The 20,814-nt window shown below is 37.2% G+C and overlaps 1 protein-coding gene across 5 annotated transcripts in view; it reads right to left on the bottom strand.

Annotated features, from left to right (window-relative positions):
• The window catches only part of TASP1 (taspase 1), a 273,497-nt gene that overhangs the window by 99,842 nt on the left and 152,841 nt on the right, over positions 1-20,814 (bottom strand). The window lies entirely within an intron of this gene.

Here is a 20,814-nt window from a genome sequence, read left to right as displayed (position 1 = left end):
ATGGATGAAGGACCTGAATGTGAGACAGGAAACCATCAAAACCCTCGAGGAGAAAGTAGGAAACAACCTCCTTGACCTCAACCACAGCAATTTCCTACTCGACACATCCCCAAAGGCAAGGAAAATGAAAGCAAAACTGAACTCTTGGGACTTCATCAAGATAAAAAGCTTCTGCACTGCAAAGGAAACAATCAAAAAAACTAACAGGCAACTGACAGAATGGAAAAGATAGTTGCAAATGACATATCAGATAAAGGGCTCGTATCCAAAATCTACAAGGAACTCACCAAACTCCATAGCCAAAAAACCAAATAACCCAGTGAAGAAATGGGCAAAAGACATAGACACTTCTCCAAAGAGGATATCCAGATGGCCTACAGGCACATGAAACGATGCTCAACATCACTCATCATCAGGGAAACACAAATCAAAACCACACTGAGATACCACCTCACGCCAGTCAGAGTGGCTAAAGTGAACAAATCAAGAGACTATAGATGATGGTGAGGGTGTGGAGAGACAGGCAGCATTCTACACTGGTGGTGGGAATGTAAACTGGTGCAGCCACTCTGGAAAACAGTGTGGAGGTTCCTCAAAAAACTATCCATAGAACTCCCTTATGAGCCAGCAATAGCACTGCTAGAAATTACCCATGGGATACAGAAGTGCTGATGCATAAGAGCACATGTACCCCAATGTTCATAGCAGCAAAGTCAACAATAGCCAAAACATGGAAAAGCCTAAATGTCCATCACCTGATGAATGGATCAAGAAGATGTGGTATATATACACAACGGAGTACTACATGGCAATGAGAGGGAATGACATAGGCCATTTGTAGGAACGTGGATGGACCTTGAGGGTGTCATGCTAAGCGAAATAAGCCAGGCAGAGAAAGACAGATACCATATGTTTGCACTCATAGGTCTAACAGGACAATAGGAGAAACCTAATGGAGGACCAGGAAGAGGGGAAGAGGGAAAGAGAATTGGAGAGAGACAGGGACACAAAACTTGAGAGACTACTGAAACTGAAAACAAACTGAGGGCTGATGGGGAGGAGGGGAAAGAGGTGGAGGTGGTGGAGGAGGGCACTTGTGGGGAAGAGCACTGGGTGTTATACAATAACACTAACAACTAACTTGACAATAACCTACTTAACAAAAAAAAGAAAGAAAAATAATGAAGGTGAAAGAGGAAAGAAAGATAATGGATCACAAAAATAGACATAGGGCACTGAGCAACTTACTAAAATGGAATAATATTCTTACCATAGGCGTCACAGAAAAAAAAGAGATAAAAGGGGCCTGAGTTTTATCTGAACAAATTATAGCTGAAACTTCGCTAATATGGAGAAAAACACAGACATCAAAATTCAAGAAGCCCAGAGAACTCCAATTAAATTCAACCAAAGCCATAGGTTGTCAAGGCATATCACAGTCAAATTCACAAAATACACAGACAAGGAATGAATAAAAAAAAAAAATTCTTAATCTACAAGGAAAGACCAGTAAAAATAAAAGCAAATCTGTACACAGAAACTTGGCAGGATATACATGATGAATGAGAAAAATATGCATCCAAGGATTCCTCACCCAGCAAAGCTGTGATTCAGAATAGAAGAAGAGATAAAGAGTTTCCTAGACAAACAAAAACTAAAGGAGCTCAGGTCCACCATATCAGCCCTGCAAGACCCAAAGCAACTAAGATTAGAAAGGACCAGAGAACATCACCAGAAACACCACTTCCATAGGTAACACAATAACACTAAATTTATATATTTCAATAATCACTGAATGTAAATGGACTAAATGCTCCAATAAAAAGATACAAGGTATCAGAATGGATAAAAAAAAAAAAAACAAGATCCATCTATATGCTGCCTAAATGAGACTCATTTAAAACTAAAGACACCTGCATATTCAAAGTGAAGGGATGGAGAACCATCTCTCTTGCTAATGGAAGTCAAAAGAAAGCTGGAATAGCCATTCTGATATCAGACAGCAAGATTTTAAACAAAAGTCTTTAGCAGCAGATGAAGAAGGACATTATATCATATTTAAGGGATCTATCTCATCAAGATCTAACAATTATAAATACTTATGCCTCCAATGTGGAGGGAACTAAATATATAAATCAAATAATCACAAACATAAAGAAACTCATTGATAATAATACAATAGTAGGGGGATTTAACACCCCACTTACAGCAATGGACAGATCATCTAAGCAAAAAAATCAACACGGAAACAATGGCTCTGAATGACACACACTGGACCAGATGAACCTAACAGATGTATTCAGAACATTTCATCCTAAAGCAGCAGAATACACATTCTTCTCGAGTGTACATGAGATATTCTCCAGAATAGATTACATTAAGTCACAAATCAGCCATCAACAAGTAGAAAAAGACTGAGATCATACCATGTATATTTTCAGACCACAAGGCCATGAAACTTGAAGTAAAGCACAAGAAAAAATTGGGAAAGATCTCAAATACATGGAGGTTAAAGAACATCCTACTAAAGAATGGGTTAACAAGGAAATTAAAGAAGAAATTTTAAAAAGACAAGGGAAGCAAATGACAATGAAAACACAATAATCCAAAATGAAAACACAACATGAAAATGCATGAGATGCAGAAAAGGCAGTCTTAAGACAAAAGTACATTGCCGTACAGGCCTATCTCAAGAAGCAAGAAAGGTCTCAAATACACAACCTAATCTTACACCAAAAGGACCTGGAAAAGGAAAAGCCAATAAAGCTTAAAGTCAGCAAAAGAAGGGAAATAATAAAGATTAAAAGAGAAACAAATACATAAGCAATATATAAACAAACAGAACAGATCAACAAAACTAAGAGCTGATTCTCTGAAAGTATTAATAAAATTGATAAACTCCTAGCCAGACTTAACAAAAAAAAATAAAAGGGACTCAAATGGATAAAATCATGAATGAAAGAGGTGAGATCACAACCAACACCAAAGAAATACAAACTATTATAATATTATGAAAAATTATATTGAAACAAACTGCACAATCTGGGAGAAATGGACACATTTCTACAAACTTACAAACTACCAAAACTGAAACAGAAAAAATAGAAAATCTGAACATTTCCATAACCAGCAAAAAAATGAATAAGTAATCAAGAATCTCCCAACAAACAAGAGTCCTGGGCCAGATAGCATCCCAGGGAAATTCTATCAGATACTTAAAGAAGAATTAATACCTTTTATTCTCAAACTGTTTCAAAAAATAGAAATGGAAAAAATACTTTCAAACTCATTCTATGATGCCAGCATTATGTTGATTCCAAAACTAAAGACCCCATTAAAAAGAATTACAGGCCAATATCTCTGATGAACATGGATACAAAAGTTCTCAATAAAATACAAGCAAATGGCATTGAACAATAAAAGAATTATTCACCATGATCAAGTAGGATTTATTCTTGGGCTGCAGGATTAGTTCCATATTTGCAAATCTATCAATATGATACACCACATTATTTTAAAAAATGATAAGAATCATAAAATCCTGCCAATAAATGCAGAAAAAGTATTTGACAAACACAGCATCCATTCTTGACAAAAAACCTCAACAAAGTAGGGCTGGATGAAACATACCTCAACATCATAAAGGCCATATACAAAAAACCCACAGCTAATATCATCCTCAATGGGATGACCCTATGGTCAGGAACAAGACAGGGATGTCCATGCTCACCACTATTATTTAACACAGTACTGGAATTCTTAGCCTCAGCAATTAGACAACAAAAAAAAATAAAGGATATCCAAATCAGCAAGGAAGAAGTCAATCCTTCACTATTTGCAGACAACATGACAATCTATGCAGAAAATCTTAAAGAGCCACCAAAAAATTCCTAGAATATATGAATTTAGAAAAGTCACAGATCATTAAATCAATGGGCATAAATCTGCTGCATTCCTATACACCAATAATGAAACAGCAGAAAAATAAACCAAGGAACCAATCCCATTTGCAACTGCACCAAAACCCATATGACACACTGGAATAAATCTAACCAAAGAGATAAAAGATCTGTGCTCTGAAAACTATATAGAACACTTCTAAAAGAAATTGAACAGGACTCAAAGAAATAGAAAAGCATTCCACATGCTCGTAATCTGTACATATAATGCAATCCCTATCAAAATACCACTAGCACCTTTTTCACAGCTAGAACAAACAATCCTACAATGTGTATGGAATCATAAAAAACCCTGAACAGCCAAAGCAAATCTGAAGAACAAAAAGAAAACTGGAGGCATCACAATTCCAGATTTCAAGCCATATTACAAGCTATGGTGATTAAGACAATATGGCTCTGGCCCAAAACAGACACTTATATCAATGGAACAGACTAGAAAACCCAAAAAATGGACCTACAACTATACGGTCAACTATCTTCAACAAAGCAGTAAAGAATATCCAATGGAATAAAGACAATCTCTTCAATAAAAGGTTTGGGAAAATTGAACAGCAACATATAAAAGAATGAAACTGAACCACTTTATTACACCATACACAAAAATAAATTAAAAATGGATGAAAGACCTAATGTGAGACAGGAAGCCTTCAAAATCCTAGAAGAGAACACAGGCAGTAACCTCTCTGACCTTGTCTGGAGCATCTTCTTACTAGAAACATCATCAGAGGCAAAGGAAACAAAGCAAAAATGAACTTTGGAGACATCATCAAGATAAAAAGTTTCTGCACAGTGAAGGAAACAATCAGCAAAAGTAAAAGGCAACTTTTGGAATGGAAGAAGATATCTGCAAATGACATATCAGATAATGGGTTAGTATCCAAAATCTATAAAGAACTTATCAAACTCAACATCCAAAAATATATATAATCCAGTGAAGAAATGGGCAGAAAACATGAACACTTTTCCAAAAAAGACATCCAGATGGCTAACAGACACATGAAAAAATGCTCAACATCACTCATCATCAGGGAAATACAAATCAAAACCACAATAAGATATGACCTCATACCTGTCAGAATGGCTAAAATTAACAACTCAGTGAATGACAGATGGTAGCAAGGATATGGAGAAATGGGAACACTCCTGCACTGCTGTTGGGAATGCAAACCGGTGCAGTCACTCTGGAAAACAGCATGGAGACTCCCCAAATTTCAAAAATAGAACTACCCTACAACCCACCAATTGCACTACTAGGGATTTATTCAAACAATACAGGTGTGCTGTTTCAAAGGGGCACATGCACCCCAATGTTTATAGCAGCACTATCCACAACAGCCAAAGTATGGAAAGAGCACAAATGTCCATCGACTGATGAAAGACGAAAGGAGATGTGGGGGGGGGGGGTGTGTGTATAAATATATATAATACAATATATTTTTTAAATAATTTTATATATATATTATATAACATATACATATAACTGTCTAATATTACACAGACATCAAAAAGAATGAAATATTGCAACCTGAATACAACTAGAATGTGTTATGCTAAGTGAAATAAGTCAAAGAAAGATAAATATTTTATTTCACTCATATGTGGAGTTTAATAAATAAAACAGATGAGCTTATGGTAAGGGGGAAGTGGAGGAGAGAGAAAACAAACCACAAGGGACTCTTTGTTTTGCTTTGTTTTGTTTTTAAAGTTTATTTATTTATTTTGAGAGTGAGAAAGGCAGCAAGTGGGGGAGGGGCAGAGAGAGGGAGAGGGACAACCCCAGGCAAACTCTGAACCCTCACTGCGGAGCCTGACATGGGGCTCAAACTCACAAACCATGGGATCATGACCTGAGTTGAAGTGAGATGCTTAACCAACTGAGCCACTCAGGTGCTCACCCAGGCAAGGATGTGGAGAAAAAGGAGCACTTGTGCACTGTTGGTGGGAAGGACAACTGGTACAGCTATCTGTGGAAAACAGTATGGAGGTTCGTTACAAAGATAAAAACAAAACTACCCTATGATCTACCAATCACAGCACTAAGTATTTTTTCCCAAAGAATACAAAAACATGAATTCAAAGGGATACATGCACCCCTATGTTTATTGTAGAATTATTTACAATAGCCAAGTTACAGAAGCAGCCCAAGTACCCATACATTGATGAATGGATAAAGAAGATGTGGTACTTATATACTGTGGAATATTATTCAGCCATAAAAAAGTAGCATCATTCCATTTGCAATAACATGAATTAGAAAGTAGAACTCTAAGCTAAATAAGTAAGGCAGAGGATGACAAACACCATATGATTTATCATATGTGGAATTTAAAGACCAAAGCAAGCAGCAAAAGGAGGAAGGAAAGAGAAAGAAAGAAAGAGACAAATCAAGAAAAAGACTCTTAATTATAGACAACAAACTGATAGTTACCAGAGGGAAGGAGGAATAAGGAGTGTACTTGTGATGAGCACCATGTGTTGTATGGAAGTGTTGAATCACTATATTGTACACCTGAAACGAATATAACACTGTATGTTTACTAACAGGAATTAAAATAAGAGCTTTAAACAAATTAATGTCTACAATATACTTATTTCATATTTTCTATCTAGCAACTCTAATATGTAACATCTTTGGTAATCTGTTTAAAGTTTGTATTGATATACATAATCTCTTGCATGGAAACTCTCTTTATGTAAAGTGTTTTATTTCAATTTAAGATTATACTTTGGAGTCATATTTGAGGAGTATTTTGAGATTTGATTTGAAAGAACATTCTTCCAGGAAAGAATTTAATTTTCTTTCATTAAGCTCTGAGAGCTTCATGTATCCAGAACCACCTTAAATGGAAATTCTGTCCTATTCACCTGAAAGTGTGATTTTTTTCAGTTAGTATTTTGCCCAGCATTGTTGGATTATTTGTAATCAAAAGGTTCCAGAGTTTCTACTTCATGAAACTGCCAGGAATGGGAGTGCCTATATTTGCTGAGCTTTAGTGTGGCACTTCTTTCCTCTTACATGAAATGTTATTCTGCATTTCCCTTTTTCCTTCACCTATAATGTAAGCTCCTTGATAGCAAATCTTTTTTTTATATATATTTTTTAAATGTTTATTTATTTTTGAGAGAGAGACAGAGACAGAGATAGAGAGAGAGCATGCATGAGGGGTTTGGGGGGGAGGGGCAGAGGAAGCGGGAGACACAGAATCCGAAGCAGGCCTCAGCCTCTGAGCTCTCTGCACAGAGCTCTATGCAGGGCTTGAACCCATGAACTGTGAAATTATGACCTGAGCCAAAGTCAGATGCTTAACCAGACTGGGCCACTCAGGCACCCGCAAATCTGTTTTATTTGTCTCTAAACCTCTCACACTAGCCAACTAAGTACATTACATGCATTTCAAGGAATATTTGTTAAATACAAAGATGTTAAAAATTCAGAAAATATAAGTGCATAGGGCCCCCAAATTAGTGATAAATCATGGCTGGAATTTGCCTAATTTATTGCTTTCCTTACTTTGAATTTGGACATAACACATCACTTATGATAATGAAAGAAAAACATGTTTGATTTTTTTTTTAATGATAAAAAGTTGCAGATAGCTAAAAAGGAAAAAGATTTTGGTGTTTCCAAAGGAGAACAGCATGTTTTTAAAGTTTTTTTAATTATAAAGAAATTCATAAAACATAGTTATCTTAGAAAGAAGGTAAAATACATAATGACAATATACTTTTGTTCTTCCTATGGAAGCTAATGCTCATGAATTATCAGGGTTTTAGTTAAAACTTTGGTCATTACAACATCCCCAAAGGCAAGGAAATCAAGAACAAAAATGAACTATTGGAACCTCATCAAGATAAAAAGCTTGTGCACTACAAAGAAAACAATAAAAAAAACTAACAGGTAACTGACAGAATGGGAAAAGATAGTGGCAAATGGCATATCAGATAAAGAGCTAGTATCCAAAATCTACAAGGAACTCACCAAACTCCACACCCAAAAAATGAATAATCCAGTGAAGAAATGGGCAGAAGACATGAATAAACACTTCTCCAAAGAGAATATCCAGATGGCCTATAGGCACATGAAACGATGCTCATCATCACTCATCAACAGGGAAACACAAATCAAAACCACACTGAGATACCACCTCACACCAGTCAGAGTGGCTAAAACAAATCAGGAGACTACAGATGCTGGCGAGGGTGTGGAGATACAGGTACCCTCCTACACTGTTGGTGGGAATGTAAACTGGTGCAGCTGCTCTGGAAAATAGTGTGGAGGATCCTCAAAAAAGTAACAGAACTCCCCTATGACCCAGCAATAGCACTGCTGGGGATCTATCCAAGGGATACAGAAGTGCTGATGCATAAGGGCACATGTACCCTAATGTTCACAGTAGCACTTTCAACAATAGCCAAATGTATAGAAAGAGCCTAAATGCCCATCACCTGATGAATGGATCAAGATGTGGTGTGTGTGTGTGTGTGTGTGTGTGTGTGTGTGTATACATTGATCCATTCATCAGGTGATGGGCATTTAGGCTCTTTCTATACATATATGTATATATATACACACACACACACACAATGGAATACTACATGGCAATGAGAAAGAATGAAATCTTGCCATTGTAGCAAAATGGATGGACCTGGAGGGAGTCATGGTAAGCGAAATAAGTCAGGCAGAGAAAGACAGATACCATATGTTTTCACTCATAGGTCTAACAGGAGAAACCTAATAGGGGACCACGGGAAGGGGAAGGGGGGAATAGTTGGGGAGAGAGGCAAATCATGAGAGACTTTAGAATGCTGAGAACAAACTGAGGGCTGAGGAGGGAAGGGGAAAGGGGTGATTGTCATGGAGGGGAGCACTTGCGGGGAAGAGTACTGGGTATTATATGAAAACCAACTTGGTAATAAACTATTTAAATAAAAAAAAACTTTGGTCATTACAAGAAAACATTTATCATATACAACCTCTTGTGATTTTTTAACAAAAAATCTGACAGCCCAGAGCCTAGAGACTGCTCCTGATTCTCCCTCCCTCTCTGCCCCTCCCCCACTCATGCTGTCTCTCTCACTCTTAACAATGAATAAACGTTAAAAAAAATTTTTTTAAAGAATTAGAATATTCTCCAAAGGTATAAAATAACATATAATTAAAATCACTATTTAAATCATAATACTGTATACTGCATAGTATTTTTCAACAATGGTCACATAGACTGTAGGTTGATAATACTAATAACAGCTTAGAAAGCCAAAGGGAAGGAAAGAAAAATTTGAATTTTAAAGATAATATTTGATCAACTATTATATTTGGTAGTGAGCAGAACTAACTAAAAAATGTACTATGACATTATGTGTTGAGAACTGTGTAATGCCACCCTGAAGTTCACATACCACACGTACAGCCACAGCTTGCATGGAAAATAAAATTCATGAAACCAAGTTCACTCGAAAATAACCATGAATAGCAAAAGTCACATCTGAATTCATTGTAAGAGCTTTTAAGTGTGTGTGTGTGTGTGTGTGTGTGTGTGTGTGTGAAATCACTTAAAAAGCACAACTAAAAAGGAAATCTATTTATTTCTTTTCCCCTACTTAACAAAGCATTCAGTCTATAATCAGCTGGTTAGCATGAAGTATTTTTAAAGCACTATTTTTACAGTACCCATTTTTATGGGGTTTGTATGTTACACAAACAGTGGTTTTTCAAAAAATGCATGAATTGGTTATTCTCTTTTATGCTTCCTATAGTAAGTCAAACCAAAGCTCTGGATCTTGATATAACGGTAATGCAAGTAGAAACAAAAACAGTTCAATCTTCAAAATGTCTTTCAGTTTTACTGTATTCTATCATATTAAAGTCTCATTTATCAAAAGTAGATTTTTAAAGAGCCCTACATTTAAGATAACTTCAGAGTTTGTTTCAAATTATAAAAAATAGGAAATAATAACGTCACTGCCTAGGAAAAATACATAAAAACAGATTACTTAATATTCATTAAGTGAGTGCAGAGATGCCTACCTGGTTTTCAGAAACAAACCTGAGGCTGCCTCACTCCCTTTTGCCAAAACCATCCATCCTTGAGGGAGCCCTGGACCAGCTGGAGGTGGATTCCAGCAAGTGGTGCATGAATAGGGACCTGAAGGTCCCAAATCTTGAAGTCTCCAGTGACAAGTTTCCAACACCTCATGTGTAACGAATTCATACTTCCAGTTTGCTCCAACAATTTATCCAAAATCCAGAGCCCAAGAAAGAGATCTCCAGGCCAAAGAATGGGCAGGTCTTTTATGGTAGCTGAAGTAGTACTGAACAACCTGCGTGCTTCAACCCATCTTTTAAAGACAACTGATGAGGAGGGCCAAGAAGGCGAAGTAGGGAGGGGAGCTCTGTAATTTTCACCTGACCGTATCTATCAAACTAAGAAGGTCTGAAGCCACAATACTCTGATCTACAAGAGTGGGAGGAAAAGACATGGAGTCCACAAAGTAGAAAGCCTCATAGGTGCCTGATTGAGTATGAAATGGGGAAAATAAAAACAGGCCAGACCCGGAGGATTGGACAGGAGGGAGCCCCACGCTGCACAGAGCATCAGGGAGCGCGCAGAGCCTGGAGAGACAGGGGAAGAGGAAGGCAGGCTGAAAACGCTCATAGACCTGTCTCTAGAGAAGAGAAAGACCTCAGCCTGGGGCAGAGAGGGATACCATCATCCCATCTATAACTGCAGGGTGCAGGGAGAGAAATCTGTCCCCTTTAGCTGGCGCATTTTCCTTGGGCTTGGCACCCTGATCCCAGGCTGCACCAGAAGAAATTGCTCCCATATCACCTCCTACTTGATCGCTGCCTAGGAAACCACCTGGCCTGTGGAAGTACATCTCAACGTGGGTGTTATCATTAAAGTGAGTAGACTCAGATGTGGAAACAAAGCAGGGCTTAGAAAATATAACTTGGCCTGCCAGCAGCACAGGGAGATTGGACCCAAAAGAATAGGTTACAATACTTGGTTCGTGAAGGGATTGGGTTGCCGCCATTCTTCTCTGCACACCACCAAGCCGGAACCTTGGGGAACAGCCCAAGAAATCTACCTACACCAAACCACGCCCATCCGTGCTGAAGACCTGCCTTTTTTATTCTTTTTTTTTCTTTTTCTGCTGTTCCCTTCCAGAGCCCAGAAAAGTACACTGATGCACTGCCCTGATTAGATCAAATCTTGTCATTCAGATATATTTCCCCCTATCTCATATTTATCTCTCACTTTCACTGGTTTTATGCTTTTATACTGTCCTTTGTCTTTTGTTGTTTCAGTCCCCCGTCTTTTTCTTTTTTTCTTTCTTTTCTTTTTCTTTTCCCTTTTGGTTTGCTTGTTTGTTTGATTTGTCTGTACATTTGTATGCTTTTGTTCCCTCTGTGTTTGTCTGCTGTTTTTCTTTTCAGGGCTACCTCAAGAAATAAGCCAAAGTACACAAAGTGGAGAGTCCAAAATATCACTGAGTAGGAAAATAAAATAACCAAAGGCACAACAAGAGAGATCAAGGGACACCATTTAAAAAACACCTCCTGAATGAACAGACCCTGGACAGTCAATGAGCTTTCATTATTAGAGCAATACTCACGGGTGCAGAGTGCATAACGAGCTTTTAAAACCCACAAGAGACAGAAAGCTAGTGAAAATGATGAAACGGAAGAGCTCTCCTCTAAAGAAAATCCAGGAAGAAGTCACAGCCACAGAACTGCACAAAACAGATATAAGCAACAGAAATGAGCAAGAATTTAGAACAAATGTCATAAAGTTAATTTCTGGGCTTAAAAAGGCATGAAAGTCAGCAGAGAAGCTATTGATACAAAGACTAGGGACTCACAAAAGCGCTATATTAAAAAAAAGCTGTAAATGAGGTACATAATAAAATGGAGGCGGCCACTGACAGATTCAAGAGGCAGAGAGAAAAATAGAGGAGAATTGGTTAATTAGAAAGACACAGTTATAGAAAAAGGGGAAGCCAACAAAAAGAGAAAGAAATTGATCCAGGAGCATGAAAGGAGAATTTGAGGCCAGAGTGGTACAACAAAATGGAACAATATCCTTATCATAGGAAATTCCTGAAGAAGAAGAAGAAAGAAAAAGATGCTGAAGGGGTGCTTGATCAAATTATAGCTGAGAACTTCCTCAATATGGGGAAGGTAATAGACATTGAAATCCAAGGGGAACAGAGATCTCCCCTTAGATGTAACTTGAATTGACCTTTGGCACAATACATTATAGTGAAACTGGCACAATATAAAGATAGAGAATTCTGAAAGCAGCTAGGGATAAAAGGGCCCTAACATACAAAGGAATACCTATCAGAGTGGTTACAGACCTATCTAATGAAACATGGCAGGCCAGAAAGGAATGGCAGGAAATCTTCAGTGTGATGAAGAGAAAAAATATGCAACCAAGAATCCTTTATCCAGCAAGCCTGTCAATCAAAAGAGGAGAGAAAAAGGTTTTCCCAAATAAACAAAAATTGAGAGAATTTATCACCACCAAACCAGTCCTACACGAAATCCTAAAGAGGGACTCTATGAGGGAAATGCCGCAAGGAATACAAGATACCAGAGACATCACTACAAACATGAACCCTACAAAGAACACAATGAATCTAAACCCATATGGTTCAACAATAACACTGAATGTAAATGGACTAAATGCTCCAATCAAATGAAACAGAAAATCATATGGATAAAAAATAAATAAAATCCATCAATTTGCTGTCTACAAGAGACTCGTTTTGGACCTGAAGACACCTTCAGATTGAGAGCAAGGGGACGGAGAAATATCTATCATGTGACTTGAAGTCAAAAGAAAGGCCAGAGTAGCCATACTTACGTCAGACAAACTGGACTTTAAAGGCAGTAACAAATGATAAAGGACATTATATAATAATTACAGGGGCTCTCCATCAAGAAGAGATAACAATTATAAACTCTATGCACCGAATTTGAAAGCACTCAAATACATAAAACAATCACAAACAGAAACAATCTTATTGATAAGAATGTGTTAATTGCAGGGGATTTAAATACTCCTCTTACAGCAACAGACAGATCAACCAAACAGAAAATCACTAAAGAAACATTGGACCTGAACAACACACTAGAACAGATGGATTTGACAGATATATTTAGAACTCTACATGCTGAGGCTAGGGAAGTCACTTTCTTCTCAAGTGCACATGGCAGAATCTCCAAGATAGACCACATACAGGGGCATAAAGTAGCCCTCCATAAATATAAACGAACTGAGATCATACCATGCACACTTTCAGATCACAATGCCATGAAACTTGAAATCAATCACAGGAAGAAGTGTGAAAAACCTCCAAACCATGGAGGTTAAAAACCACCCTACTGAAGAATGATTGGGCCAATCAGGCAATTAGAGAAGAAATTTAAAAATATATGGAAACAAAGGAAAATGAAGATACAACAATCCAAACTCTCTGGAATGCAGCAAAGGCAGCCCTCAGAGGAAAGTGTATTGCATTCCAGGCCTATTTTAAGAAACTAGAAAAAGCACAAATTCAAAATACAACATAGCACCTGAAGGAACTAGAAGGGGAGAAGCAAAAGCACCCCAAACCCAACAGAAAAAGAGAAATAATAAAGATCAGGGCTGAAAAAAACAATATACAATCCAAAAAAACAGTTGAGCAGATCAATGATACCAAGAGTTGGATTTTGAAATAATAAACAAAATTGATAAACCTCTACCGAGGCTCCTCAGAAAGAAAAGAGAGAACACCCAAATAGATAAAATCATGAATAAAAATGATATATTACAACCAATCCCTCAGAAATACAAGCAATCATCAGGGAATACTATGAAAAATCATATGCCAACAAACTGGACAACCTAGCAGAAATGGACAAATTCCCAAATATACATGCACTACCAAAATTCAAACGAAAAGAGAAAGAAAATCTGAACAGACCTATAACCAGTGAAGAAATTGAATCAGTTATCAAAAATCTCCCAACAAATAAGAGCCCAGGGCCAGATGGCTTCCCAGGGGAATTCTACCAGATATTGAAAGCAGAGCTCATACCCATTCTTCTCAAGCTAGTCCAAAAAATAGAAATAGAAGGAAAACTTCCAGACTCATTCTATGAAGCCAGCATCACTTTGATTCCCAAACCAGACAGAGACCCAACAAAAAAGGAGAACTATGGGCCAATATCCTTAATGAAAACAGATGCAAAAATACTCAACAATATACTAGCAAATTGAATTCAACAGCTATAAAAAGAATTATCCATCATGATCAAGTGGGATTCATTCCTGGGTTATAGGGCTGGTTCAGTATTCACAAATCCATCAATGTGATACATCCTGTTAACAAAAGAAATGAAAAAAACCATATGATCCTGTCGATAGATGCAGAAAAAGCATTTGACAAAATACAGCATCATTTCTTAGTAAAAACCCTTGAGAAAGTCGGGATAGAAAGAACTTATTTAAACATCATAAAAGTCATTCATGAAAAGCCCACAGCTAATATCATCCTCAATGGGAAAAAACTGAGAGCATTCCCCCTGAGATCAGGAACACGACAGGGGTGTCCACTCTCACCACTGTTGTTTAACATAGTGCTGGAAATTCTAGCATCAGCAATCAGACAACAAAAGGAAATAAAAGGCATCAGAATTGGCAAAGATAAAGTCAAACTTTCACTTTTCACAGATGACATGATACTCTACATGGAAAACCCGGCAGACTCCACCAGAAGCCTACTAGAACTGATCCATGAATTCAAATTCAGCAAAGTTACAGCATACAAAAATCAACAGATATCGGTTGCATTTTTATACACCAATAATGAAGCAACAGAAAGAGAAATCAAGAAACTGATCCCATTCACAACTGCACAAAAAACCATAAAATACTTAGGAATAAACCTTACCATGATGTAAAAGACCTGTACGATGAAAACTATAGAAAGACAGTATTGAAGAAGACACAACAAATTGGAAAAACATTCCATGCTCATGAATGGGAAGAATAAACATTATTTAAATGTCATTATTACCCAAAGCAATCTACACATTCAATACAATCCCAATCAAAATTGCACCAGCATTCTTCTCAAAGCTAGAACAACCTATCCTAGAATTTGTACGGAACCACGAATGCATATAGAACCACAAAAAACCCCAAATAGCCAAAGTAATATTGAAGAAAACCAAAATGGGAAGCATCAAAACTCTAGACTTTAGCCTATACTACAAAGCTGTCATCATCAAGATACTATGGTATTGGCACAAAAACAGCCATATGGAATAGAATAGAGAACCCAGAACTGGGCCCACAAATGTACAGCAATTAGTCTTTGACAAAGCAGGAAAGAGTATCCAATGGAAAAAAGACAGCCTCTTTAACAGGTGGTGCTGGAAAACTGAACAGCAACATGAAGAAGCATGAAACTAGATCACCTTCTTACACCATACAGAAAAATAAACTCAAAATGGATAAAGAACCTGAATGTGAGACAGGAAACCATCAAAACCCTAGAGGAGGAGGCAGGAAACAGCCTCCTTGACCACAATCGCAGCAATTTCCTACTCGACACATCCCCAAAGGCAAGGAAATCAAGAACAAAAATGAACTATTGGAACCTCATCAAGATAAAAAGCTTGTGCACTACAAAGAAAACAATAAAAAAAACTAACAGGCAACTGACAGAATGGGAAAAGATAGTGGCAAATGGCATATCAGATAAAGAGCTAGTATCCAAAATCTACAAGGAACTCACCAAACTCCACACCCAAAAAATGAATAATCCAGTGAAGAAATGGGCAGAAGACATGAATAAACACTTCTCCAAAGAGAATATCCAGATGGCCTATAGGCACATGAAACGATGCTCATCATCACTCATCAACAGGGAAACACAAATCAAAACCACACTGAGATACCACCTCACACCAGTCAGAGTGGCTAAAACAAATCAGGAGACTACAGATGCTGGCAAGGATGTGGAGAAATGGGCACCCTCCTACACTGTTGGTGGGAATGTAAACTGGTACAGCCACTCTGAAAAACAGTATGGAGGTTCCTCAAAAAATTAACAATAGAACTCCCCTATGACTCAGCAATAGAACTACTAGAGATCTATCCAAGGGATACAGAAGTGCTGATGCATAGGGGCACATGTACCCCAATGTTCATAGCGGCACTTTCAACAATAGCCAAATCATGGAAAGAGCCTAAATGTCCATCAACTAATGAATGGATCAAGAAGACATGGTTTATATAAAATGGAATAGTACATGGCAATGAGAAAGAATGAAATTTGGCCATTCATGGCAATCTGGATGGACCTCGAGGGTGTCATGGTAAGTGAAATAAGTCAGGCAGAGAAGGACAGATCCTATATGTTTTCACTCATAGGTCTAACAGGAGAATCTTAACAGAAAACCATTGGGAGGGGAATGAGGGAAAAAAGAGTTAGAAAGGGAGGAGAGGCAAATCATGAGAGACTCTTAAATACTGAAAACAAACTCAGGGCTGCTGGGGGAGGGGGAAAGGGGAAGCAGGCGATGGTCATGGAGGAGGGCACTTGTGGAGAAGAGCACTGGGTATTACATGGAAACCAGCCTGACAATAAACTATAAGAAAAATAAAGACAACTGATTACTTGTTACTAAAGTAAATTCATGTATGCTGACAATATCTCCCCTTGTCTGTAATTAGCACATATTGTCTGTTTTTTTTTCCTAAAAGAAAACATTGTAAAATAATGGTTGAAAGCTAGTGTACATTATTTTCTTTTTCTCAAAAATAAAATTCAAAACATAAAAAAAATCATTAAGTATAAGATTACTTAAAAAATACCTTATTGCTGCATAAGGTCACAGATATCAAACATATCACCACTCAAAAAAGACAAGGTTATTTTGAAATTCTGAAGAGTTGATTACTGCCATGCCATTTTTAAATCTTTCATTTTAGGTAATTTTACTATTAATAAAAGTTAAATATCAATTAGAAGAAAATCATCCAAATAGTACAACAGAAAAATGGTCAAGAGCTATGAGCAGATAATTCACATATTAATATAAAAGGCCAAATTATATGTGAAAATTTGCTCAACCTCACTCATCAAGAAAAGAAGACTCAAAACTGGAAACCTCATTTTAATCCATCTTTTAAACTTTTTAAACCATCTTTTTAATATTTTAATATTTTTGATTGGTTGATTGACTGATTTAAGAGAGAAAGAGAGAACATGTGAGTGGGGAAGATGAGCAGAGGAAACAGAATCTTAAGAAGGCTCCATACTGAGTGTGGTGCTCAATCCCCCAACCCTGGGATCATGACCTGAGCCAAAATCAAGAGTCAAACACTCAACCAACTGAGCCACCCAGGAGCATATTTTCTAAAAACTGATAATAAGCTTTTGAAGAGTGTGAAAGAGACTTCCAATTTCTGGTCCAGTATGTAAGGAGCTTGGAAGTTGCTACTCCATCCTAACAAATGAAAAATCAACAACTCTTCTTGGATCCGTCAGAGAAGTGAGGTCACAAGGTAAACTTACTGCCCCCCAAGATAAAGACAGACAGTCAGGTACAGAGTATCCCAACTTATCAGAAGGCAAAGTCATGAGCAGAGACCTCCACACAACTAGCGGAAAAGCAGAACTGTTTACTGAAGCACTGCTAGAGTCTCAGTATGGACAAATTGGAGAGTTAACATCTTGGGGGGCAGGAAATGGGATGACACTTTTGTGAGTTTTAACACCTGGAACTCTACCAGGTTTTCACAGTAGTGAAGCCTTAGAAAAATCCCATCTTGTTCCCAGCAGGAGCAGCAGCAAAGAAACCATTTTTAAATACAAGATGGGACACCTGAGTGACCGAGTCAGTTAAGCATCCAACATTGGCTCAGCTTATGATATCACAGTTAGTGGGTTCAAGCCCCTCACTGGGCTCTGTGCTGAGAGCTAGCCTGAAGCCTGGTTCAGATTCTGTCTCTGTCTCTCTCTGCTCCTCCCCTGCTCACACTCTGTCTCTGTCTCTTTCTCTCTCAAAAATAAATAACCATTTAAAAAAATTTTTTAAATAAATAAATACAAGAGAACATTCTGTTCTTATTAACAAGGCCTGCCCTCAAGAGAAACTATTCTCTCAGAGCCTAATCTGTTGGAGCTTTGTCAGAGCCTAAACTCAATTTAAAATATTCAACTCCAGCCAGCTCTAACCTTCTACATGGGAGAAGAGGGTAGGGGAGAAAAACTAAGAGGCACTTGTAAAGTTCAATGACCAGAGGCACAGGCTCACTAGAAGAGACTGGGGCAGAATTATAGGACTATAGACTACTTCTCCCCCTATACCTCATCACTGTTTTACTTAAGGCCTATTTTCCACAGTTCTTTTTACCTAATACATGTATAGTTATCAAGAAAAAAATTACAAAGCATACTAAAAAACACAAAACACCGCTTGAAGAAACAGAACAATCATCAAACTATCCTCACTTATGACAAGAATGCTAGAATTATCAGAATTTAAAAGTACAATGATTAATACACTAAGGGCTCTAATGAAAAAGAAAACAAGATCAAGAACAAAGAATAATGTAAGCAGAGAGATGGCTGCTCTAGGAAAGAATACAACAAAAATGCTAGAGATGAAAAACACCAAGAATATGCAAAGAGAAACATCAATAACTGAAAGAGCAAAGAGGAAAAAGACTCAGAAGAGCAGAACAGAATATTCAAGAATTGTGGAACTACGAAAGATGTAACCTAAGCAAAATGGGAATACCAAGAAGAGAAGAAAGGAATAGAAGAAATATTTGAAACAACAATGACTGACAGTTTCTCCAAATTAATGTCAAACACAAAATCACAGATCCAGGAAGATCGGGGAACAATAAGGCAAGATAAATGCCCCCCAAAAACTATATCCAGGCAAATAATATTCAAAGTACACAAAATCAAAGATAAAGAAAAAAATATTGAAAGAATCCAGAGGAAAACACACCTTGCCCATAAAGGAGCAAAGATAAGAATTATATCTGACTTCTCAGAAATCATGGAACCCAGAAGAGTGAACTGAAATATTTCAAGTGTCAAAAGAAAAACAACCACACACACACACACACAAAGCCACCAAACTTGACTGTGTAGACTGCAAAACTATCTTTCAAAAGGAAGAATAAAGACTTTCTCAGACAAAAAATAAAAAAAACAGTACACATGCTTTGTAAGAAATCTTAAAAGAAATACTTCAGAGAACAGGAAATTGATAAGGTAGAAAATTCACCTACAAAAAGGAAGAACAATAAAGAAGTAATAAGGGAAGGCAAATAAACTTTTACTTTTCCTATTCTTAAGTGATCCAACAGGTAATAACTTGTTCAAAATAATAATAGCAACAATGTATTCACTTGTGGGGGGGGGGGAGCTTATATGTGATTATGTATGCCTGAAAGGAATGACAGCAATGATAGAAGGGATAAGAGAGAATTAGGAATTTTTTGTTATGTAAGGTACTTGCACTAACCATGAAGTAGCATATTATTTGTAGATTAGTTGTAAAAGTATTTTGCAAACTTTAGGACAACCACTAAAAAAAAAGTTAAAAAAAATAAAATTGATATACTACAACAAGAGTGAAAATGGCATCATGTAAAATGCCCAGAGTCAGAGAAATAGGCATTCACACATGGGAAAATGATACAGACAAAAATTACAGAGGAGCACCTGGGTGGCTCAGTCAGTTAAGCATCCAACTTCAGCTCAGCTCACGACCTTGCAGTTCATGAGTTAGAGGCCCATGTCTATTGGTTTCTGTGCTGACAGCTCACAGCCAAGAGCCTGCTTTGGATTCGGTGTCTCTCCCTCTCTCTCTGCCCTTCCCCCACTCATGCTATTTGTCTGTTTCTCAAAATATAAACATTAAAAAATTAAAATAAAATTACAGACAACATGAATCTCTCTTACTAGGGAAATGGATAAATTATGGAACCACGGAATATGCAGCTAAAAATCTATACATACTGACATATTAAAGGCATCAAAGTATGTTAAGTGAAAAGTATTTTGCAAAACAATATATTAGAAATCTCCTCTACAATTGTTATAAATGATGAGAGAGAGAGACGTGTGTGCATGGACAAAAAGAACATACTATAAAGACACATACCAAATTGTCAGTAGCGGTTCTTTCTGACAAAAGCAATGGAACTTAGAGTAAATGGAGAAGGAATAGCTGTCATGATTATTATATAAAATTTTTCTATGTATCCATTGCAATATCAATCTCTAAATATATTATCTATGCAAATGCTTTTCTTTTTTAAAAAAAGCCAAGGAAGCAAGAAAGGAGGAATATAGTGGTGTCTTTCTATAAAACCAAGAAAGTAGTTGCTAGCTTGTCTCAGTCATTGCCAGAAGGATTTCAACCAAATTACTTCAAATAGGAACTTAAGATTCAGCATTAGCAATTTTAATTCATAGCTTCAATTAAAAAGCAATTTGATTTACAACTGTACAGTCACACAAATCATTTAGATTGGCCTGTGAACAAACCAAGGGTCAAACACACTTTTGGAGCTAGAAAGGACTTTCTGTCCTCTCATTTTACACATGAGGAAAGTGAGAACAAAGAGACCTGTCCTACAATAAACAACTAATGTCATCACTATTAAAAGAGGAAAGAACCCAACCTCCTTGCTCCTTGTCCAGGTCTCTGGTAAATTCTGTTTATGTCATTCTACCTACTTTAAAAATAGCATCTGTGGTTCCTGAAAATTCCCAAGTGGTTCTGGAAAATTTTCATTTTCCAATCCCATTTCCAAATCACCAGATT

The sequence above is a fragment of the Suricata suricatta genome, chromosome 12 (assembly GCF_006229205.1).
Source record: "Suricata suricatta isolate VVHF042 chromosome 12, meerkat_22Aug2017_6uvM2_HiC, whole genome shotgun sequence".
NCBI classification, from domain to species: Eukaryota; Metazoa; Chordata; class Mammalia; order Carnivora; family Herpestidae; genus Suricata; species Suricata suricatta.
The sequence above is the reverse complement of the archived record's forward strand: the minus strand, read 5'-3'. Positions and strand labels throughout refer to the sequence as shown.